Below are 24,448 nucleotides of genomic sequence, written 5' to 3' on the forward strand. Positions count from 1 at the left end.
TCCCAACACTGACTGTGTATGTGTAACAGGACTGAGAGTCCCAGCACTCACTGTGTGTGCGTGTAACAGGACTGACTGTCCCAACACTGACTGTGTGTGTGTGTGTGTGTGTGTGTGTGTAACAGGAATGAGTGTCCCAGCACTGACTGTGTGTGTGTGTGTAACAGGACTGAGTGTCCCAGCGCTGACTGTGCATGTGTAACAGGACTGAGAGTCCCAGCACTGACTGTGTGTGCGTGTAACAGGACTGACTGTCCCAACACTGACTGTGTGTGCGTGTAACAGGACTGACTGTCCCAACACTGACTGTGTGTGTGTAACAGGACTGAGTGAACCAGCATTGATTGTGTTTATGTAACAGGAATAAGTGTCCCAACACTGACTGTGTTTGTGTAACAGGACTGAGAGTCCCAGCACTAACTGTGTTTGTGTAACAGGACTGAGTGAACCAGCATTGATTGTGTTTATGTAACAGGAATAAGTGTCCCAACACTGACTGTGTTTGTGGAACAGAACTGAGTGTCCCAGCACTGACCGTGTGTGTGTCACAGGAATGAGTGCCCCAGAACTAACCGTGTGCATAACAGGACTGAGTGTCCCAGCAATGACTGTGTGCGTGTAACAGGAATGAGTTTCTGAGCACTGATTATGTGTCTGTGACAGTACTGAGTATCCCAGCACTCACTGTGTTTGTGTAACAGGACTGAGTGTCCCAGCACTGACTGTGTTTGTGTAACAGGACTGAGTGTCCCAGCACTGACTGTGTTTGTGTAACAGGACTGAGTGTCCCAGCACTGACCATGTGTGTGGAACAGGACTGAGTGTCCCAGCACTGACTGTGTTTGTGTAACAGGACTGAGTGTCCCAGCACTGACTGTGTTTGTGTAACAGGACTGAGTGTCCCAGCACTGACCATGTGTGTGGAACAGGACTGAGTGTCCCAGCACTGACTGTGTTTGTGTAACAGGACTGAGTGTCCCAGCACTGACCGTGTGTGTGGAACAGGACTGGATGTTCCAGAACTGACTGTGTGTGTAACAGGACTGAGTGTCCTAGAACTGACTGTGTGTGTAACAGGAAAACAAAAACAGAATTACCTGGAAAAACTCAGCAGGTCTGGCAGCATCGGCGGAGAAGAAAAGAGTTGACGTTTCGAGTCCTCATGACCCTTCAGCAGAACTGAGTAAAATTAGGAGAGGGGTGAAATATAAGCTGGTTTAAGGTGGGGGGGGTGGGGGGTGGGGGGAGAGAAGTTGAGGGTGGGGTGGTTGTAGGGACAAGCAAGCAGTGATAGGAGCAGATAATTAAAAGATGTCACAGACAAAGGAACAAAGAGGTGTTAAAGGTGGTGATATTATCTAAGAAAAGTGCTAATTAAGAATGGATGGCAGGACACTCAAGGTACAGCTCTAGTGGGGAAGTGGGGGAAAGACTGACAGGGCATTACAGGTATAGATTTAAAAATAATGGAAATAGTTGGGAAAAGAAAAATCTATATAAATTATTGGAAAAAATAAAAGGGAGGGGGAAGAAATGGAAAGGGGGTGGGGATGGAGGAGGGATTTCAAGATCTAAAGTTGTTGAATTCAATATTCAGTCCAGAAGGCTGTAAAGTGCCTAGTCGGAAGATGAGATGCTGTTCCTCCAGTTTGCGTTGAGCTTCACTGGAACAATGCAGTAGGCCAAGGACAGACATGTGGGCAAGAGAGCAGGGTGGAGTGTTAAAATGGCAAGCGACAGGGAGGTTTGGGTCTTTCTTGCGGACAGACCACAGGTGTTCTGCAGAGCGGTCGCCCAGTTTATGTTTGGTCTCTCCAATGTAGAGGAGACCGCATTGGGAGCAACGAATGCAGTAGACTAAGTTAGGGGAAATGCAAGTGAAATGCTGCTTCACTTGAAAGGAGTGTTTGGGCCCTTGGACGGTGAGGAGAGAGGAAGTGAAGGGGCAGGTGTTGCATCTTCTGCGTGAGCATGGGGAGGTGCCATAGGTGGGGGTTGAGGAGTAGTGGGTGATGGAGGAGTGGACCAGGGTGTCCCGGAGGGAACGATCCCTACGGAATGCCGCCGGGGGGGGTGAAGGGAAGATGTGTTTGGTGGTGGCATCATGCTGGAGTTGGCGGAAATGGCGGAGGATGATCCTTTGAATGCGGAGGCTGGTGGGGTGATAAGTGAGGACAAGGGGGACCCTATCATGTTTCTGGGAGGGAGAAGAAGGCATGAGGTCGGATGCACGGGAGATGGGCCAGACACGGTTGAGGGCCCTGTCAATGACCGTGGGTGGAATTAGCACATTCTCTTAGATAATATCACCACCTTCAACACCTCTTTGTTCGTTTGTCTGTGACATCTTTTGATTATCTGCTCCTATCACTGCTTGCTTGTCCCTACAACCACACCAACCGCATCCCCCCCCCCAACTTCTCTCCCCCCACCCCATCCCCACCTTAAACCAGCTTATATTTCACCCCTCTCCTAATTTTACTCAGTTCTGTTGAAGGGTCATGAGGACTCAAAACGTCAACTCTTTTCTTCTCCGCCGATGCTGCCAGACCTGCTGAGTTTTTCCAGGTAATTCTGTTTTTGTTTTGGATTTCCAGCATCCACAGTAGTTTTTTGTATTTATATATGTGTGTGTAACAAGACTGAGTGTCCCAGCACTGACTGTGTGTGTGACAAGACTGAGTGTCCCAGCACTGACTGTGTGTGTGTAGCAGGATAGAGTGTCCCAGCACTGACTGTGTGTAGCAGGACAGAGTGTCCCAGCACTGACTGTGTGTGTGTAACAAGACTGAGTGTCCCAGCACTGACTGTGTGTGTGTAGCAGGATAGAGTGTCCCAGCACTGACTGTGTGTAGCAGGACAGAGTGTCCCAGCACTGACTGTGTGTGTGTAGCAGGATAGAGTGTCCCAGCACTGACTGTGTGTAGCAGGACAGAGTGTCCCAGCATTGACTGTGTGTGTGTAACAAGACTGAGTGTCCCAGCACTGACTGTGTATGTGTAGCAGGACAGAGTGTCCCAGCACTGACTGTGTTTGTGTAACAGGACTGAGTGTCCCAGTACTGACTGTGTGCGTGTAACAGGAATGAGATTCCGAGCAATGATTTTGTGTCTGTGACAGTACTGAGTATCCCAGCACTTACTGTGTTTGTGGAACAGGACTGAGTGTCCCAGCACTGACCATGTGTGTGTAACAGCACTGAGTGTCCTAGAACTGACTGTGTGTGTAACAGGACTGAGTTTCCCAGCACTGAATGTGTGTATATTTGTAACAGGACTGATTGTCCCAGCACTGACACTGTGTGTATCTGTAACAGGACTGATTGTCCCAGCACTGACTGTGTGTGTATCTGTAACAGGACTCATTATCCCAGCACTGACACTGTGTGTGTATCTGTAACAGGACTGATTGTCCCAGCACTGACTGTGTGTGTATCTGCAACAGGACTCATTATCCCAGCACTGACACTGTGTGTGTATCTGTAACAGGACTGATTGTCCCAGCACTGACTGTGTGTGTATCTGCAACAGGACTCATTATCCCAGCACTGACACTGTGTGTGTATCTGTAACAGGACTGATTGTCCCAGCACTGACTGTGTGTGTATCTGCAACAGGACTCATTATCCCAGCACTGACAGTGTGTGTGTATCTGTAACAGGACTGATTGTCCCAGCACTGACTGTGTGTGTATCTGTAACAGGACTGATTGTCCCAGCACTGACTGTGTGTGTGAAACAGGTATGAGTGTCCCAGCACTGACTGTTTCTGTCACAAGACTGCGTCCCTTCACTGACAGTGTGTGTGTAATGGGATTGAGTTTCCCAACACCGACTGTGTGTGTGTAACAGGACTGAGTGTCCCAGCACTGACTTTATCTGTAACAGGAATGTGGGTCCCAGCACTGACTGTGTCTGTATCTGTAACAGGAATGTGGTTCCCAGAGCTAACTGACCATGTGTGTGTAATAGGACTGATTGTCCCAGCACTGACCGTGTGTGTGGAACAGGACTGGGTGTCCTAGAACTGACTGTGTGTGTAACAGGACTGAGTTTCCCAGCACTGACTGTGTGTGTAACAGGACTGAGTTTCACAGCAGTGACTGTATGTTTAACAGGACTGAGTGCCCCAGAACTGACTGTGTGTGTATCTGTAACAGGACTGATTGTCCCAACACTGACTGTGTGTGTATCTGATACAGGCCTGAGTGTCCCAGCACTGTCTGTGTGTGTATTTGTAACAGGACTGAGTGCCCCAGCACTGACTGTGTCTGTAACAGGCCTGAGTGTCCCAGCACTGTCTGTGTCTGTATCTGTAACAGGCCTGAGTGTCCCAGCACTATCTGTGTCTGTATCTGTAACAGGAATGTGGTTCCCAGAGCTAACTGACCGTGTGTGTGTAACGGGACTGATTGTCCCAGCACTGACTGTGTGTGTGTAACAGGACTGAGTTTCCCAGCACTGACTGTGTGTGTAACAGGACTGAGTTTCCCAGCACTGACTGTATGTTTAACAGGACTGAGTGTCCCAGAACTGACAGTGTGTGTGTATCTGTAACAGGACTGATTGTCCCAGCACTGACTGTGTGTGTATCTGATACAGGCCTGAGTGTCCCAGCACTGTCTGTGTGTGTATCTGTAACAGGCCTGAGTGTCCCAGCACTGTCTGTGTCTGTATCTGTAACAGGACTGAGTGTCCCAGCACTGACTGTGTGTGTATCTGTAACAGAACTGAGTGTCCCAGCACTGACTGTGTGTGTATCTGTAACAGGACTGAGTGTCCCAGCACTGACAGTGTGTGTGTAATGGGACTGAGTGTCCCAGCACTGACTGTGTGTGTATCTGTAACAGGACTGAGTGTCCCAGCACTGACTATGTGTGTATCTGTAATAGGACTGAGTGTCCCAGCACTGACTGTGTATGTCCAACAGGAATGAGTGTCCGAGCATTGATTGTGTGTGTGTGACAGTATTAAGTATCCCAGCACTGACTGTGTGTGTGTAACAGAACTGAATGTCCCAGCACTGACCGTGTGTGTGGAACAGGAGTGGGTGTTCCAGAACTGACTGCGTGTATGTAACAAGACTGAGTGTCCTAGAACCGACTGTGTGCGTAACAGGACTGAGTGTCCCAACACTGACTGTGTGTGTATCTGTAACAGGACTGATTGTCCCAGCACTGACTGTGTAACAGGACTGAGTTTCACAGCACTGACTGTTTCTTACAGGACTGAGTGTCCCAGCACTGACTGTGAGTGTAACAGCACTGAGTGTCACAGCACTGACCGTGTGTGAGGAAAAGGACTGAATGTCCCAGAAGTGACTGTGTGTGTATCTGTACCAGGACTGATTATCCCAGCACTGACTGTGTGTGTATCAGTAACAGCACTGATTGTCCCAGCACTGACTGTTTGTGTATCTGCAACAGGACTGATTGTCCCAGCACTGACTGTGTGTGTGAAACAGGACTGAGTGTCCCAGCACTGACTGTTTCTGTAACAAGACTGTGTCCCTTCACTGACTGTGTGTGTGCAACGGGACTGAGTGACCCAGCACCCACTGTGTTTGTGTAACAGGACTAAGTGTCCCACCACTGACTGTATCTGTGACAGGGATGTGGGTCCCAGCACTGACCGTGTGTGTATAACAGGACTGAGTGTCCCAGCACTGATTGTTTGTGTCTAACAGGAATGAGTGTCCGAGCATTGATTGTGTGTGTGTGACAGTACTCAGTATCCCAGCACTGACTGTGTGTGTGTAACAGGACTGAGTGTCCCAGCTGACTGTTTGTGTAAAAGGACTGTGTTTCCTGGCACTGACTGTGTGTCTTACAGGACTGAGTATCCCAGCACTGACTGTGCGTGTAACAAGCCTGAGTGTCACATCAATAACTGTTTGTGTAACAGTACTTATTGTCCTAGCACTGACTGTGTGTGTATCTGTTACAGGACTGAGTATCCCAGCACTGACTGTGTTTGCGTAGGAGGAATGAGTGTCCCAGAACTCACTGTCTGTGCATAACAGGCCTAAGAGTCCCAGCACTGACTGTATTTGTGAAACAGGACTGAGTGTCCCAGCACTGAATGTGTTTGCGAAAGAGGAATGAGTGTCCCAGAACTAACTGTCTGTGCATAACAGGCATAAGAGTCCCAGCACTGACTGTATGTGTCAAACAGGACTGAATGTCCCTGCACAGACTGTGTGTGTGTAACAGGACACAGTGTCCCAGCACTGACTGTGTGTGCAACAGGATTGAGTGTCCCAGCACTGACTGTGTGTGTGTAACAGGATTGAGTGGCCCAGCCCTGACTCTGTCTGTATCTGTAACTGGAATGAGGGTCCAGCGATGACTGTGTATATGTAACAGGGCTGAATATCGCAGCACTGACTGTGTGTGTATCTGTCACAGGACTGAGAGTCCCAGCACTGACTGCGTTTGAGTAACAGGACTGAGTGTACCAACACTGACCACGTGTGAGTAACAGGACTGAGTGTCCCAGCATTGACTGTGTGTGTATCTGTATCAGGACTGATTGTCCCAGCACTGACTGTGTGTGTGTATCTGTATCAGGACTGATTGTCCAAGCACTGACTGTGTGTGTCTATCTGTAACAGGACTGATTGTCCCAGCAATGACTGTGTGTGTACCTGTAACAGGCCTGATTGTCCCAGCACTGACTGTGTGTGCATCTGTAACAAGACTGATTGTACCAGCACTGACTGTGTGTGTGTATCTGTAACAGGACTGATTGTCCCAGCACTGACTGTGCGTGCATGTGTAACAAGACTGATTGTACCAGCACTGCCTGTGTGTGTATCGGTAACAGGAATGATTGTCCCAACACTGACTGAGTGCGTGTAATGGGACTGAGGGTCCCAGCACTGACTGACTGTGTATCTGTAACAGGACTGATTGTCCCAGCACTGACAGTGTGTGTATGTGTAACAGGACTGATTGTCCCAGCACTGACTGTGTGTGTATCTGTAACAGGAATGTGGTTCCCAGCACTAACTGTGTGTGTGTAACTGGACTAAGTATCACAGCACTGACCGTGTGTGAGGAAAAGGACTGAATGTCCCAGCACTGACTGTATGTGTATCTGTAACAGGACCGATTGTCCCAGCACTGACTGTGTGTGTATCTGTAACAGGACTGATTGTCCCAGCAATGACTGTGTATGTATCTGTAACAGGACTGATTGTCATAGCACTGACTGTGTGTGTATCTGCAACAGGACTGATTGTAGCAGCACTGACTGTGTGTGTATCTGTAACAGGACTAAGTGTCCCATACTGACTGTGTGTGTATCTGTCACAGGACTGATTGTCCGAGCACCAACTGCATGTGTGAAACAGGACTGAATGTCCCAGCACCGAATGTGTGTGTGTAACAGGACTGAGTGTCCCAGTACCGACTGTATGTGTGATACAGGACTGAATGTCCCAGCACCGACTGTGTGTGGTAACAGGACTGAGTGTCCGAGCACTGACTGTGTGTATATCTGTACCGGGACTGGGTGTCCCAGCACTGACAGTGTGTGTGTGTAACATGACTGTGTGTCCCAGCGCTGACTGTTTGTGTATCGGTAACAGGACTGAGTGTCCCAGCACTGACAGTGTTTGTGTAACAGCATTGAATGTCCCAACACTGACTGTGGTTGTGTGTAACAGGGCTGTGTGGTCCAGCACTGACTCTCTCTGTATCTGTAACAGGAATGTTGGTTCCAGCACTGACTGTGTATGTGTAACAGGGCTGAGTATCGCAGCACTGACTGTGTGTATATCTGTACCAGGACTGATTGTCCCAGCACTGACTGTGTGTGTATCTGTAACAGGACTGATTGTCCCAGCACTGACTGTGTGTGTATCTGTAACAGGACTGATTGTCCCAGCAATGACTGTGTGTGTATCTGTAACAGGACTGATTGTCCCAGCAATGACTGTGTGTGTATCTGCAACAGGACTGATTATCCCAGCACTGACTGTGTGTGTATCTGCAACAGGACTAATTGTCCCAACACTGACTGTGTGTGTATCTGTAACAGGACTGATTGTAGCAGCACTGACTGTGTGTGTATCTGCAACAGGACTGAGTGTCCCAGCACTGACTGTGTGTGTATCTGCAACAGGACTGATTGTAGCAGCACTGACTGTGTGTGTATCTGTAACAGGACTAATTGTCCCAGCACTGACTGTGTGTGTATCTGTCACAGGACTGATTGTCCGAGCACCGACTGCATGTGTGATACAGGACTGAATGTCCCAGCACCGACTGTGTGTGTAACTGGACTGAGTGTCCCAGCACTCACTGTGTGTGTATCTTTAACAGGACTGATTGTCCCAGCACTGACTCTGTGTGTGAAACAGGATTGAGTGTCCCAAACAAAAACAGAAATACCTGGAAAAACTCAGCATCTGTGGAGAGGAACACAGTTAACGTTTCGAGTCCAAATGACTCTTCAACAGAATTAAGGAAAAATAGAAAAGAGGTGAAATATAAGCTGGTTTAAGGGGGGTGGGGAGGGGTGGTGGTGGGGGTGGGGGGGGTGGGGTCCGGGGTGGGGGTGAGACAGGTAGAGCCGGATGGAGGGCCAGTGATAGGTGGAGATAACCAAAAGATGTCATAGACAAAAGGACAAAGAGGTCTTGAAGCGGGTGATATTATCTAAGGTATGTGATAATAAAGGTATAGATAGCCCTAATGGACTGAGTGTCCCCGCACTGACCATGTGTCTGCAACAGGAATGAGTGTCCCAGAAGTAGCTGCGTGTGTGTAACAGGAATGAATATCCCGGCACTGACCGTGTGTGTAACAGAACTGACAGACCCAGCTGTGACTGTTTGAGTGGACACAGAACTGACTATCCCAGCACTGACTGTGTGCATGTCACAGGGATGAGTGTTCCAGCACAGACCGGGTGTATAACGGGACTGATTATACCAGCATTGATTGTGTGTGTATAACAGGACTGAGCGCCCAGTCACTGTGTGTGTGCGTGTAACAGGAATGAGTATCCCAGCACTGACTGTGTTTGTGTAACAGGAATGAAGGTCCCAGAACTAACTGTGTGTGCAAAAAATGACCAAGAGTCCCAGCTTCGACAGCATGTGTGTAACAGGACTGGATGTCCCAGCACTGACCGTGTGTGTGTAACGGGACTGAGTGTCCCAGCACTGACTGTTTGTGTCTAACAGGAATGAGTGTCCGAGCATTGATTGTGTGTGTGTGACAGTACTCAGTATCCCAGCACTGACTGTGTGTGTGTAACAGGACTGAGTGTCCCAGCACTGACTGTTTGTGTCTAACAGGAATGAGTGTCCGAGCATTGATTGTGTGTGTGTGACAGTACTTAGTATCCCAGCACTGACTGTGTGTGTGTAACAGGACTGAGTGTCCCAGCACTGACTGTTTGTGTAAAAGGACTGTGTTTCCCGGCACTGACTGTGGGTCTTACAGGACTGAGTGTCCCAGCACTGACTGTGTGTGTAACAGTACTTATTGTCCCAGCACTGACTGTGTGTGTATCTGTAACAGGACTGAGTATCCCAGCACTGACTGTGTTTGCGTAGGAGGAATGAGCATCCCAGAACTCACGTCTGTGCATAACAGACCTAAGAGTCCCAGCACTGACTGTATGTGTGAAACAGGACTGAGTGTCCCACCACCGACTGTATGTGTGAAACAGGACTGAGAGTCCCAGCACCGATTGTATGTGTGAAACAGGACTGAGTGTCCCAGCACCGACTGTATGTGTGAAACCGGACTGAGTATCCCAGCACCGACTGTATGTGTGAAACAGGACTGAGGGTCCTAGCACTGACTGTATGTGTGAAACAGGACTGAGAGCCCCAGCACCGACTGTATGTGTGAAACTGGACTGAGAGTCCCAGCACCGACTGTATATGTGAAACTGGACTTAGCGTTCCAGCACCGAGTGTATGTGTGAAACCGGACTGAGTATCCCAGCAATGACTGTATGTGTGAAACCGGACTGAGAGTCCCAGCACTAACTGTATGTGTGAAACTGGACTGAGTGTCCCAACACCGACTGTATGTGTGAAACCGGACTGAGAGTCCCAGCACTGACTGTATGTGTGAAACTGGACTGAGTGTCCCAACACCGACTGTATGTGTGAAACCGGACTGAGAGTCCCAGCACTGACTGTATGTGTGAAACTGGACTGAGTGTCCCAACACCGACTGTCTGTGTGAAACTGGACTGAGTGTCCCAACACCGACTGTCTGTGTGAAACAGGACTGAGTGTCCCAGCGCCGACTGTATGTGTGAAACAGGGCTGAATGTCCTAGCACCAACTGTATGTGTGTAACAGGACTTAGTGTTCCAGCACCGACTGTATGTTTGAAACCGGACTGAGTGTCCCAGCACTGACTGTATGTGTGAAACCGGACTGAGAGTCCCAGCACTGACTGTGCTTAATGGATGTGATTTGGGACTTTCCCACCAGCTGGATGGCTGGCAAGAGCCCTGTCTCGCCCCATTTGAAAATGGCCTACCGTTGTTCATTTAAGTGCCTAACTGGCACTTAATTCATTGGGTCTTCCCCAGGTTCATGGACCCAGGAGTGGTGGGGTTGGGGGGGAACTCACATCCCACCTGCCCAGAGCTACTGGGGGCCAGCAGCCGAGCATTGCTTGGCAGCGCCAAGAGGAAGATGGTGGCTGCTCCTGGTACTACACCCACCCGAGGCCCAACTTCACCATGGATCCATGCACAGCTAATTTATGGATGGAAGGTGACCGTGGGGTGTGGGGGGCTGTGGGGGGAATTGAGGGGCTGTGGTGAGGGGGGGTGGGAATCGCAACGGAGCGGGATGGGCAGCTGGTCACGCTGTGGCTCTCAGCAGCTACCACTTCCCAGAGCCAGGTCGCCCAAACGACCACTGAGCGCTTCAGAACGAAGGGCCCCCTCGGAGCCCCCAAGCAACCCTGACAGGGTTTGCTGTTCGGGCTTCAATTAAAAGCCTCAATTGGCAATGTTGGGGGGGGAAGGCTGTCCACTGGCCTCCCGGCATGGACATAATCAGAGGGAAGGCGGGAAGGTAGTGGGGTCCTCACCCCCCTCCTTCCCTCCTGATTAAATGCTCCCCCACCCAAACCCACCACAGGCGAGGGCATTAAATTTCTGCCTATGTGTATAACAGGACTAAATGTCCCGGCACCAACTGTAATTCAACAATAAGACCAACCTGACTGAATATGTAAGCCTAGTCCCTTGCATTCTCCTTACAAAACATGCACAATCTTGTTCTTACATACGAACATATGAATTAGGAGCAGGAGTAGGCCATTCGGCCCCTCAAGCTTACTCCACCATTTGATAAGATCATGGCTGATCTAATTATGGCTTCAACTCTACTTTCCTGTCTATCCCTGTACCCGTCGGCTCCCTTGTCAATCAAGAATCTAACTAAGCTTTAAAAATATTCACTGACCCAGTCTCCCATGCTCTCTGGGGAACAGAATTTTCACAGACTAACGACCCTCTGAGAGAAAAAAATTCTCTTCATCTCTGTCTTAAATTTTTATTTTTAAACTGTGTCCTCAAGTTCGAGTCTCTCCCACAGGGGGAAATATCCTTTCAGCACCCACCCTGTCAAGTCCCCTCAGGATCTTATATGTTTCAATAAGATCATCTCTCATTCTTCTAAACTCCAGTGGATACAGTCCCAACCTGTCCAACCTTTCTTCATAAGATAACTCCCTCATCCTAGGGATCAGGCGAGTGAACCTTCTCTGAACTGCTTCTAATGCAATTATTTAATTAAGGAGATCAAAACTGTACACTGTACTCAAGACGTGGGCTACAATTGTAACAAAACATTTCCCTACTTTTATACTCGATTCCCCTTGCAATAAACTCCAACATCCCATTTGCCTTCCTAATCACTTGCTGTACCTGCATACTAACTTTTTGTGATTCGTGTACCAGGACACCCAGGTCCCTCTGTGCCGCAGAGTTCTATCATCTCTCCCCATTTAATTAATTTGCTGTTTTTCTATTCTTCCTGCCAGAGTGGACAAGTTCACATTTTCCCACATTATACTCCCTCTGCCAAATTTTTGTCCGCTCACTTAACCTATCCATATCCCTTTGCAGACTCCTTATGTCCTCTTCACAACCTACTCTCCTACCTAGCTTTGTGTCATCAGCAAATTTAGCAACCATACATTCAGTCCCTTCATCCAAGTCATTGATATAGATTGTAAATAGTTGAGTCTCCTGCACTGATCCCTGTGACAGTCCACTCGTTACAACTTGCCAAGATGAAAATGACCCATTTATGCCTACTCACTCTTTCCTGTTAGCTAACCAGTCCCCTATCCACGCTAATACGTCACCCCCTACACCATGAGCACTTACTTTGCTGGATCAACTTAACTGAATCAATTTTGTTCAATTCTATTTATGATATTCAAAATTTTGACTAGGTCATTCAAATTTTCCAAGGAAAGCAAGTGTATTTTTTTCAAGTTTCCCTTGTAGCTTAAATTCCTGATCGTTGGAATTGTCTTCATTGTTTGTCTCTGACCCTTGTGGTAACAGCAATATCCTTTCTATGTACTAGTGGCCGGTGATAAACACAATACTTCAGAGGCGTTCCAACTTAATATCTTAGAAGGCATTCTCTCAATCACACCATGACTAACTGCTAAGAAGGATGTGCAAAGGAGTTATTGGGCTTGGAGACAAGCTTGCATGGGTGGAGCTGTTAACAGTTTGTTATCGAATGTCATAGGGAGGCTTTTGAGCAGAGCTGAAGCAATCCAAACAAACAACCAACAACTTACATTTATATAGTGCCTTTCAAGTAATAAAACATCCCAAGGTGCTTCAGAGAAGCGTCATCAAACAAAATTTGGCACTGCTTATTTTATTTAATGTGTGCATCGTCGCAGAGCTAAGCAACAGCCTTGTCAGTGGCTGGATGGAGCTCATTAACCCCGCCTTCAAGTTTAGTCCACAGACACACCTCAACATGTCATTGTTTGGACTGCACCACAGCTGCAGCCTGGATGGACTTGCCGACCCCACTGAAGTTGGGTGGCTGCGCAGAGGCCTTGGCCAGTCTGGAAACGGTTTAAAGGGGCCCACTGTTGCCGTGGGAGATCAAGGGCCGGTGGACAAGCAGTGGGGTCTACGATGAGAGGGTAGTTTCTGGTGGGTGATTCCTCCTGCCATAGGTCCTCAGCTGTTACTCCTCGGACTGGTGGGTTTAACCATATGGGGTGACGTGAGGGAGGGCGTATTGCAGGTAGGTTGAATAAAGGCAGGCTTGGGCTGTGGTAGACCTTCTCCAGTAGATTGCCTGTTACAATTACCCTCCTGATGTTGGGACATGGGGGCAAAGTTGCTCAGGACTGGGAGCCAGGGGAGGTGAGTTGACCAAAGAGTACCAGTGATGATGCGCATTGAGTTCAGTTGCACATCAGTAAAGTTGGCGTGGTTGGTACCATACTGGGGCCCAGCATCCTACAGACGAGTATGTGGTGGCAAGAGCAGAGGTCCTTAGGGTCTTGGCACTGAGCCACATATAGAGATATAGGGGCAGGTGACCAAAAGCTTGGTCAAAGAAGTAGGCTTTAAGGTGCAATGTGAAGGAGGATAGACAGGTGGAGAGGTTTAGGGAGGGACTCCCAGAGCTTAGTCCCCAGTCAGCTGAAGACAAGGCCACCTATGGTGGGAAAATTCAAACCATGGATGTGCAAGAGACGAGAATTAGGAGAGTGCAGAGATCTTGGGGGTTGTAGGGCTGAAGGAGGTTGCAGAGGTGAGGTGAGGCCATGAAGGGATTTGGAAACAAGGATGAGAATTGTACAATTCAGACACTGCCGGACCGGAAGCCGATGTCAGTTAGAAGCACAGGGGGTGATGGATGAAAGGAATTTGGTGCAAGTTAGGATACAGGCAGCACACCCCAAGAGCTATTCAACACCTTTATGAGTTGAGGGAAAGGGGGAAAAAATCAGGGGACGGGGTTGAGGTTGGCGGGGTGGGTGGGGGGTGGGGGGGCGGGGGAGGGGGGGGGTGGCGGGGAGTGGTTGGCGGGATGGAGAGGTTGGTGCAGTGGAATGATGTGGGACAGAGTGCCATGCTGAAGATTAACCTGGTCACATTTAGTGTCTGGGAGTGACTCAAGTCCCATGCCTCTTCACAGTCAGGGTGAGATGCAAGTGAGGTGAGGCGAGTGGAGGCTGGAATGTGTGTTCTTACTGATGAGGAGGAGAAGATAGCATGGAGAGGCAAAGCCAAATGATGAAGGCGGGTAAAGTTCAGATTTGAATGGATGTTTTTTACAGTTGGTGATTGTGGGGTGGGGTGGGGTAGACTCAGATCCTGAGCCTCTCAGCCCTCAGCTTCAGGTCTGGGACCTGAAGGTTAGGGAATGAAAATGTCAAAGGGGAGAGGAGGGGGAAATGTTTTCCAAACATCCTAAAGAAACATTGAAAATTGCTACACAATTTAAGACAAGGCTTGACTCTGCCCAAGCACAAGGCATTGCACTGTAGGGATAATAAGTGATAAGTCTCCCCCTTTCCCACTATACACCTTCATAGATAATTGGTCCCTTTGACCACAGACTCTCCTGTGATCCTCCAGCCTCCATCCCTGTGATCAAATGGAAGCGAGAGCAGGAGAAGCACAGGCCACTGATTTCTTTGTGAGCCACAGCAGATTGGGTTTTTTTTTTGCTTCATACTTGACCACACACTTTTATGTTACATTATTAGCCGTGTTTTAAGTGCAACCAACTAAACTGATTCGGAAGTGGGGCGGGAAGGGTTGGGGGGGGTGCGGGGGTGGAAGAATTCGAAAAGCGATGACAAAGAGAGAGCGGGAGTTAAGTTTTGACGAAGCTCCAGAGCTGCGGCCGATTGCAGTCTCCCCCGTTTTTCGGCTAATCCTGCCGATGTCTATTTTTCTGTGCACTGACCTCAAAATGGCCACTGGAGCCTCAGGAGCATTGCAGTGCTCATCTAGAACATCTGAGCAGCATTCTTGAGCCCTCCGACCAGCTCCCCTTTTTTCCCAGTCGGAGCAAGTGGGGGGGGGTCGGTGGAGGTGAGGGGGCGTGGGGGGTGGGGGTGGGGCGGATGGTGGGGGAGGATTGGGAATGAAAAAAGGAGGAAAAAAATTCCCTCACAAAAATGCCCGTGATTCATGCACAATTCCCAACCAAAGAGTGGGGGGGAATAGTTACTGAAACCCCAGCAAGTTGATCTCGCTCTATAAGTCCTCGAAGCAAATTCATCTCATTAAGCTACGAAAACACACCTCAAATAGAAATACGTTTAAAACTCGAAATCAAATGGTTTTGGATTCTTGCATTTTTAAACATTTCATGTACAAAAGTGAGACAGGAAGTTTGTTGCTAATAACTGAGCAGATACAAAGGACATTCTACGTTAGCTCAGAAAGCAGACGGATTCTCTCTTGGGAGCTGACCCACAAATGGCCAGGAATTCGTGCACAAAGCTGTCTGTTCATAATCGTTCTGCCATTGCTCTCAGAAGATAAGGAGGCCAAGATGGAGAGCAAAGGCTCTGCCAAAGAAACCTAACCCGATCCCATCGTTCCAGCGGGTGGAGAGGGAGAGAGGGAGAGGGGGAGAGGGCGAGAGTGAGATTCTGACGATGAGGGAAGGGGGCGAGCAGAAAGAAAGCGGGGACGGCATGGGAGTTGGGGGGGGTGGGGGGTGTGGAATGGTAAAATAAAAAGAAAAAAGAACCCTTGAAAAAAGTACGCAGACACCCTTCATGCTTTACGCACACATCGACCCACATTTCAAATGAACACACAAGAGACTTTAAATGAATAAAATATTCTGCCGAGATTTAAGTTCAGTCTGCAATGCACAGGAGAGAGGGATGGGAAACAAAAGCACAGAACTTTAAAACCTGCTCCATACTAATCCTCGATTTAAAAAAAAAATACACAATTTAAATAAGAGTTGGAAAAAAAGATTTCTTTTGGTTGTTTTACTCACAGGCGATCCAGCAACTGCTGTTTTGGAAGCCGGCAGAAGTGCTCAAAGTTTTTGTTTTGTTTTGTCCCGCTGAACTGAGGCCCCGTGAACTGGCTCATTTGCCTATCGCTGTACGATTCTGACATTGTGAATCAGGAATAAGAGCAATCTCCTCAGCCTCAGGCATCCAGCCCGCTTTTCTTTAAAGAAAATAATAAATGCTTCAAGGAAATTTTCTGCGCACAGAGGTTTTTTTGGTTTTTTTTGTTTGTTCATGTAATAATAAATAGAAGGATGGCCTATCGAGTTCAGTTCCAAACCTTTAAGCAACACGAGAAACCACGGAGAGTGTAATCTGTGTGTGTGTGAGTGAGTGTGTGTGTGTGTGTGTGTGTCAGTCTCAATTAAAGGAGCTCTCGGTACAAGGTTTGGAAAAGGAAAGGAGGAGGGAAGAGAGGGAGGGAGGAGGAGGTGGGTGGTGTGGGGGGAGCGGTGGCGGTGGGGGAGAGAGAGGATGGAACTCGGACAAGGAAAACTAATAGTCTACGCATAATCAAAACTCATGGAACTTCCTGCTTTTCTCCCGCCTAAGCCTGAGTGCTTTTTTTTTTTGCACAGTACATTGGAATGTGTTCGCCTGACTCAAGAGGCCCAGGGAGAGATCTACCCAGACAAGGCTTTCTGAATCAATTAACCTGCAGTCATTATTTGTGACATAAGGTCACCCTTAAGTCAGAGAGAGTGCGTGTGTGTGTGTCTGTTTGTGTGTCTGTGTGTGTGTGTGTGTGTCTGTGTGTGTGAGTGTGTGTCTGTGTCTGTATGTGTGTGTGTGTGTGTGTCTGTTTGTGTGTCTGTGTGTGTGTCTGTGTTTGTGTGTGTGTCTGTGTGTGTGTCTGTGTGTGTGTGTGTTTGTGTGTAAACATGTGTCTGTGTGTGTGTGTGTGTTTGTGTCTGTATGTGTGTGTGTGTTTGTATGTGCGTGTGCGTCTGTGTGTGTGTGTACGTGTGTGTGTGCGTGTCTGTGTGTGCGGAGAGGGAGGGAGTGGAACATTTCAAAATTATGCAACTCCAATCTGCTTTCCTTTTTTGAAAAAGAAAATACATTTTTATCTTTACTCTTTTTTTACTGAGATGACGCTGTCCATACATCCAGAGAAATCTTGCAGACTGTTTTGTTTCAGCTGGGTACTACCATTGCTTCATTAAGCACCCTCCTGTCTGAAGGGTTCTGTGAAGGGGTCCTCCTCTCCATAGCTAACGGTGGGAAGGGTGAGGGGAGGGCTGCGTTTGTTGAGAGATTGGCGATGGGGGTTGGGGAGGAGAGTTTTTGGGGTCAAAGGCCATTTCTTAATGTTCAAAAATTTCTATAATGACCCAACATCTTTGCTGTGTTCCCTGTCGCCACCGTGTTATTTTAAAAAATGTTTGTCCTAGTTTTCACCAGGGCTGATTAACTCTCTCATTGCCGCACGTAAAAGTGATTTGAAACAGGTCCATTCAAGCTAAAATATAACATCTATTATCAACAGGTCAAGGGGTAAAAAAGTAATCCTTCAGAATCAGCAATGTTCCATCAACTTTCACCCAATTTATGTTAACCCTTCCATGGGCTCAGTCTCTTGTGTACAGGCTGCATCCTTGCTGTGAAAGTTCAAGAGAGAAGATGTTTGCAGGCCTTAATCTGTTGCAATGAGCTATAGCAACTGATTGGGAGAGGTGACAAGCCCATTCAGCTCCCCCTTTCCAAGAGATGGCTGACCTACATATGCTCCTGCTTGCCCAGTGCTTCAAATGAATGTTAGCTAGCCTCAGTGGTAGTGCTCCTGCCTGTTAGCTAAAAGGTCAGGGGTTCAAATCTCACTCTAGGATATGCAAGTATAATGTAATTGGAGAGTTGTATTTCCAAGTAGCTATTGTGGTGCATTTGTCCACTTGAGGCTGCCATACATATGTGTACTGGCAGAGGCAGTCTGCTTACAAAGAGATAATAAAGGCTCCATGTTCAGCAGCTCATGCAGTTCTAATTCTAAATGTCTCTGGCTGAATATATAACAGTATCTGTCCCAAGAACTTCACAGCTATCATAATCTGAGGATGTCCCATTACAACCAACAAAGTAACTGTTGAAGTATAGCCACTATTGAAATAGACTCAAAGGATCATAGAAATTAAACGGCACAGAAAGAGGCCACTTAGCGCATCATGCCTGCACCAACCAAAAAATGAGCCACTCAGCCTAATCGCACGGTCCAGCATTTGGTCTGTAGCCCTGCAGGTTACAGCACTTAAGGTGCACATCCAGACACCTTTTAAATGAGTTGAGGATTTCTGCCTCTGCTACCCTTTCGGGCAGTGAGTTCCAGACCCCCTCAAACTTCTGGGTGAAAATAATTTTCCCTCATCTCCCCTCTAATCTTTCTACCAATCGCATTAAACCTATGGCCCTGAGCCACTGACCTCTCTGCTAAAGTAAATAAGCATTTCCTATCCACTCTATCCAGGCCCCTCACAATTTTGTACATCTCAATCAAATCTCCCCTCAGCCTCCTCTGTTCCAAGGAGAACAACCCTGACCTATCTAATCTTTCCTCATAGCTGAAATTTTCCAGTCCTGGCAACATCCTCATAAATCTCCTCTGTACCCTCTCCAATGCAACTACACCCTATCTGTAATGAGGCAACCAGAACTGCACGCAATACTCAAGTTGTGACCTAACTAATGTTTTACATAGCAGTTCCAGCATAACCTCCCTACTCTTATATTCTATGCTTCGGCTAATAAATGGAAGGATTCCATATACCTTCTTAACCATCTTATCAAACTGTCTCGCTATCTTCAGGGATTTGTGGACATTCACTCCAAGGTCTTTCACTTCCTCAACTCCAGTCAGTATCCTCCCATTCATTGTGTATTCCCTTGACTTGTTTGACCTCCCCAAATTCATCATCTCACACAGATCTGGGTTGAATTCCATTTGCCACTTTTCTGCCCACCTGACCTGTCCATTGCTATCTTCCTGCAGTCTACAGCTATCCTCCTCACTACCTACTGCACGGCCAATTTTTGTGTCATCTGCAAACTTCTTGATCATCCCCCTACATTTACACCCAAATCATTAATATATACCACAAAAAGCAGGGCACCTAGTACTGAGCCCTGTGGAACCCCACTGGTAACAGCCTTCCAGTCAGAAAAAGTCCATCAATAATTACTCTTGTTGTTTCCTGCCACTGAAGTAATTTTGTATCCAGCTTGCTATATTCCCCTGGATCCCATGAGCTTTAAATTTTTTTAACCACACTGCCATGTGAGACTTTGTCAAAAATCTTGCTAAAATCCACGTACACCACATCAACTGCACTACCCTCATCAATCCTCCTTGTTATTTCCTCAGAAACTCCAATCAGATTAGTCAGACATGACCTTCCCTTAATGAATCCATGCTGACTGTCCTTGATTAATCCATGTCTTTCTAAGTGACAGTTTACCCTGTCTTCAGAATTGATTCCAATAATTTTTCCACTACCGAGGTCAGACTGACTGGCTTGTAATTATTCGGTCTATCCTTTGTTCCCTTTTTAAACAAAGGTACAACATTAGCAGACCTCTAATCCTCCGGCGCCTCACCTGTATCCATTGAGGATTGTTCAAATCCTTCGCAATTTCCTCCCTGGCTTCCTTTAACAGCCTAGGGTACGTTTCATCTGGCTCTGGTGGATTATCCATTTTCAAAGATTCCCCTTAATACTTCCTCTCTCCCTATGTTTATCACATCTAATACTTCACACTCCTTATCTACAATGTCTGCATTGTCCCCTTCACTTGTGAAGACAGACGCAAAGTATTCATTAAGAACCATACCCACATCCTCAGTCTCCACGCATAGGTTACCTTTTTTGATCTTTTATGGGCCCCACTCTTTCCTTAGTTATCCTCCTACTCTTAAGGTATTGATAAAACATCTTGGGGTTCTCCTTGATTTTGCTTGCCAAGGCTCTTTCATACCCTGTCTTTGCTTTCCTAATTTCTTTTTGATTTCACCCCTCCACGTCCTATGCTCCTCTCCGCTTTCTGTAGTATTGAGTTCTCAGTATCTGACATTTCTTCTCTCCACTTTGTCCGTGATACATTTTGTGACTGAAAGGCATGGGACAGAAGTGTTCCAACTCTTGGAATACTGGCACCAGCATCTGGGCAAGAATGATCTGTATCATTGGGGCGGGATCCTCCTGAACTAGCCTTGGGGCTAAGGTCCCAGCAGAAAGGATAAAGAGAGCAGTCACAAGGACTTTTAACTGGTGAGCAGGAGAAGGACTCAGGTGGAAAAGGTCATATAAATAATACTTTGTAAACAAACAAAAGAGAAGAGAGTGGAGTAACAGCCAGAAACCGGGCCAGGATTTTCCGGTCCTGCCCACTGTGGGAATTGTTGCGGGCAGGATGGGAAAAATTTGACGGGCCAGCAACAGGCCAGATGGATGACTTTGGGTGGGAATTTCTGCTCCTGCAGTGGACTTTCAGGCACAATTGGCAAAGGGGAAAGTAAAAGATTCAAAGCAATTAAACTAGGAGAATGAAATAAGTAACATGTGAGTAAAATGTTGGCGCAGAAGGAGGAGTTAGGGCGTGTGGTCCCAATAAGCATTCTTTATATGGCCACATCGAATACAAGAAACAAACTGAATGAATTGTAGGTACAAATTCAGTATGACATGGCAGCCATTTCCAAGACAATTAGGACTGGGAACTAAATATACTAGGTTAAAAGGTCTACAGGAAAGATAGGGAGAATATGGTAGATGGGGAAGCGTAGCCTTATTAATCATAGAATCATAAAATTTTAGAAAGGTTACAACACAAGAGGCCATTTGGCCCATTGTGTCTGTGCTGACTCTCCGCAAGAGCAATTCAGCTGGTCCCACACCCCTTCCTTTTCCCCATAGCCCTGCAAACCTTTTCTCTTTAGATAATTATCCAATTGCCTTTTGGAGCCTATGATTGAATCTGCCTCCACCACACTCTAGGCCATGTGTTCCAGATCCTAACCATTCACTGCGCAAAAATGTTTTTTCTCATGTTGCCTCAGGTTCTTCTTCCAATCGCTTTAAGTGGGTACTTTCTAATTCTCGAACCTTCCTCCAATGGGAACACTTCTTCTCTATCCGCTCTGTCCAGGTCCCTCATGATTTTGAACAACTCTATTAAATTTCCCTCAACCTTCTCTTCTCCAAGGAGAACAACACCAGTTTCTCAAATCTAACCACATAACTGAAGTATCTCATTCCTGGAACCATTCTCATGAATCTTTTCTGCACTCTCTCCAATACCTTCACATCCTTCCTACAGTGTGATGCCTAGAATTGAACATAATACTCCAGTTGAGGCCAAACCTGTGATTTATTATGGTTTATCATAACTTCCTTGTTTTTGTACTCTATGCCTCTATTTAAAAAACTTAGGATCCAGGATGATATTTTAACTGCTTTCTCAACCTGCCCAATCACCTTTAATGATTTGTACACATATACCCCCAGGTCTCTCTGCTCCTTTTTAGAATTCTATCCTTAATTTTATATTGTCTTTCCTTGTTCTTCCTACTAAAATGTGTGTCTCCATGCCTCTCTGCATTAAATTCCATCTGCCTCATATCCACCTATTCCACCAGCTTGTCTAGGTCCTCCTGGGGTCTATCACTATCCCCTTCATGGTTCACAATACTTCAAGTTTTGCGTCATCTGCAAATTTTAACATTGTGACTCTGGCTAAGGAAGAAATCACTTCAAAGATAAGAGAGGATAAAAGAAGAGGTAAGATGGCAATGGAGACTTTATTGGGTAGAATTGAGCAGTAGAAAGGATTTAAGATATAGGGCGGGATTTTATGGCTCCGTCGCAATGGGGGCAGGGCTAGAAAATGCGGCGAGCCATTCAAAAGTCCATCGACTTTGGCAAGATCATAAAATCCCATCACCGTAAAATTCCACCCATAGTGCAAGGTGTGTCTCGGTCCCCTGGTAGTATCTGAGAAGTAGCAGATTATATAAATACTGAAACCGGGCAAGCATGTAGCAAAAGCTGCGTGGTTTTAAAAGGGGGATTCCATACAGATTGGGATAAGCAGACTAGCACATCTCAGGAAGGTAGTGAATATCCAAAGTGTGTCTTGGATACTTTTATACAAAGTACACAAGAGATAGGAGCAGGAGTAGACGATACGGCCCATTGAGCCTGCTCTGCCATTCGATAGGATCATGGTTGATCTTGACCTTCAACTCCACTTTCCCGCCCGCTGCCTATGTCCCTTGATTCCCCAAAAAAACAAAATTCTGTCGATCCCAGTCTTAAATATATTCATGGATGGAGCATCCACAGCCCTAGAGGGTAGAGAATTCCAAAGATTTACAACCCACTGGGTCAGTAAATTCCTCCTCGTCCCAGTCCTATATATATTTTCTGCAATAATGCAACAGGAGGGCTATGCCATATTAGATTTATTAGTGAGTGATGAGCCAGTTTTAGTTAACAGCCTAATGGCGCATGAACATTAATCTAACAGCAATCACATGTTTGTTTGAAAGGGTGAAATGCTAAACAGCTAAACCAGAATTCTAGATTTCAGTAAGGCTGACTTCAATGTGCTGAGACAGATTGTCCACTGTTGTGGAGCACACAGGGATCTGGGAACTAAGGTAGAACTCGGAGCGAGCGGGATCTCTCTGGTAAGTATTTCTCACGCTGTAATTTAGCATCTGACTTTCAGCACTAAAAATGGAAAAGAAACTGCAAACTAGTTAAGGTGCCTAGGGCAGAATTTTACGACAGTGGTATGTTACGGTCCCGCCGAAGTCAATGGAGTTTAGAATGACTTGCCGCATTTTACAGTCCCGTTCCCAACGCGGCAGGGCTGTAAAATTCCGACGCTAGTTACCAGAAACTGCGCATCAGTCAGTGTCAGCGAACTGTCAATCAACTGAAAGTGGTTGCCTGAATAAGTGTTAACTACTGTAGCAGGAAGCTGACACTGCAATTGTAACTTGAGTGTAAATCATAAATCTCTATATTAGTAGACAGTGTTTGATACTGCACAAACTGAACGAGAAACCAAATGCTTTGTGAACCAGGTACTAAGTCGGGAACTTGGTGCAAGTGGGAATTTGATGCAGGGAAGGAAGGAGGTGCTGCTGTCTCTTTTTGTTTTACCTCCAGTTGCTGGCGAATGTTCTCCTTTTGTCTCCGAGCTAGGAGATTGTAACTTGCTATTGCTTTAGCTAAGTTGTTACTACAGTAATCAAATTGATGAATAAGGTTAGACAGACATGGCAGGGCAGGTGATGTGCCGTGACTAAAACGTGCTGGAGTTTGTGGGATGCATTTGAGTCCCAGGCAACCATATCCATGGTAAGTATCTGCAGCCCGAGCATCTTTGGCTCAGTGTTGCTAAGTTGGAGTCAGAGTTGCAGACATTGCGGAGCTTCAGGGAGTAGGAGAGTTAAACGAACAGGTTAGCTCTGGGAGGCGATCATACCATTTAGGTAAAGGGGAATTTTAGGTTGCTGAAAGGTCAGGGACAGGAGGGTAGTCAGGCAGGTTTGGAGATCCAGCAGGAAGTGACGGAGGAGCCTCAGCTCTTGATTTTGGCCAACAGGTAAAGAGGCACTTGCTACCTGTGTGGATGAGAACAAAGATTGCATGATGAATGAGCAAACTGACATAAGACACCATGGAGCAGGATGCCATTCAAGTGGGGAGGGTGGGGAGTAAAAAGGGATGTGGTAGCGATAGGGGACAGTATAATCAGGGAGATAGGTAGTGCTATCTGTAGCCGCCATTGGCAGTTCTGAGGGTTGTATTGCCTGTCCGGTGGCAGGACCAAAGACAATTCTTTGTGGCTGGAATAGAAACTCTCCTGAGCTCCCTGACCTTCTATCTTGCTCCACCCCCTCTTAAACAGTATAAAATCCATCACATTTCTACTTCTCTTTAGCTCTGAAGAAGAGTCATGTGGGATCGAAATGTTAACCCTGTTTCTCTCTTCACAGGTGCTTCCAGACCTGCTGAGCTTTTCCAGCGTTTTCTGTTTTTATTTTAGATTTCCGGCATCCATAGTATTTTGCTTTTATCCTTGTGGCTGGAGGTGAACTTGGAGTGTGAGAGGGAAGATCCAGTTGTTTGTGGCCCACGTGGGAATCAACGACATAAGTAAAACGAGGAATGATGTTCTGCTCAGAGACTTTAAGGCGTTAGGGTCCAAATTAAAACGCAGAGCGTCAAAGGTAATAATCTCTAGTTTGCTACCTGAGCCATTTGGCATAGGGCCAAGCAAATTAGGGAATTAAACAAATAGCTCTAAGAGAGGTGTAGGAAGAAGGGGTTTTGATTCATGGGGCATTGGCACTAGTACTTGGGGGATGGGCTTTGCTTAAACCGGTTTAAGATCAATGCCCTGGTGAATCGTATAACTCAAA

At 47.0% G+C, this 24,448-nt stretch overlaps 1 long non-coding RNA gene across 2 annotated transcripts in view; it reads right to left on the reverse strand.

The window, feature by feature from the left end:
* The window catches only part of LOC144691843 (uncharacterized), a 386,040-nt gene that overhangs the window by 329,480 nt on the left and 32,112 nt on the right, over positions 1-24,448 (reverse strand). The window contains exon 1 of one of the 2 annotated variants that reach the window (XR_013579224.1): positions 16,005-16,374. The exons of the other annotated variant lie outside the window; for it this stretch is intronic. This is a non-coding gene — a long non-coding RNA (uncharacterized LOC144691843). Of the gene's footprint in view, positions 1-16,004; positions 16,375-24,448 lie in introns of those variants that run through there. 2 annotated transcript variants of the gene reach the window in all.

Source organism: Cetorhinus maximus, chromosome 16 (assembly GCF_964194155.1).
Source record: "Cetorhinus maximus chromosome 16, sCetMax3.hap1.1, whole genome shotgun sequence".
Taxonomy (NCBI): domain Eukaryota; kingdom Metazoa; phylum Chordata; class Chondrichthyes; order Lamniformes; family Cetorhinidae; genus Cetorhinus; species Cetorhinus maximus.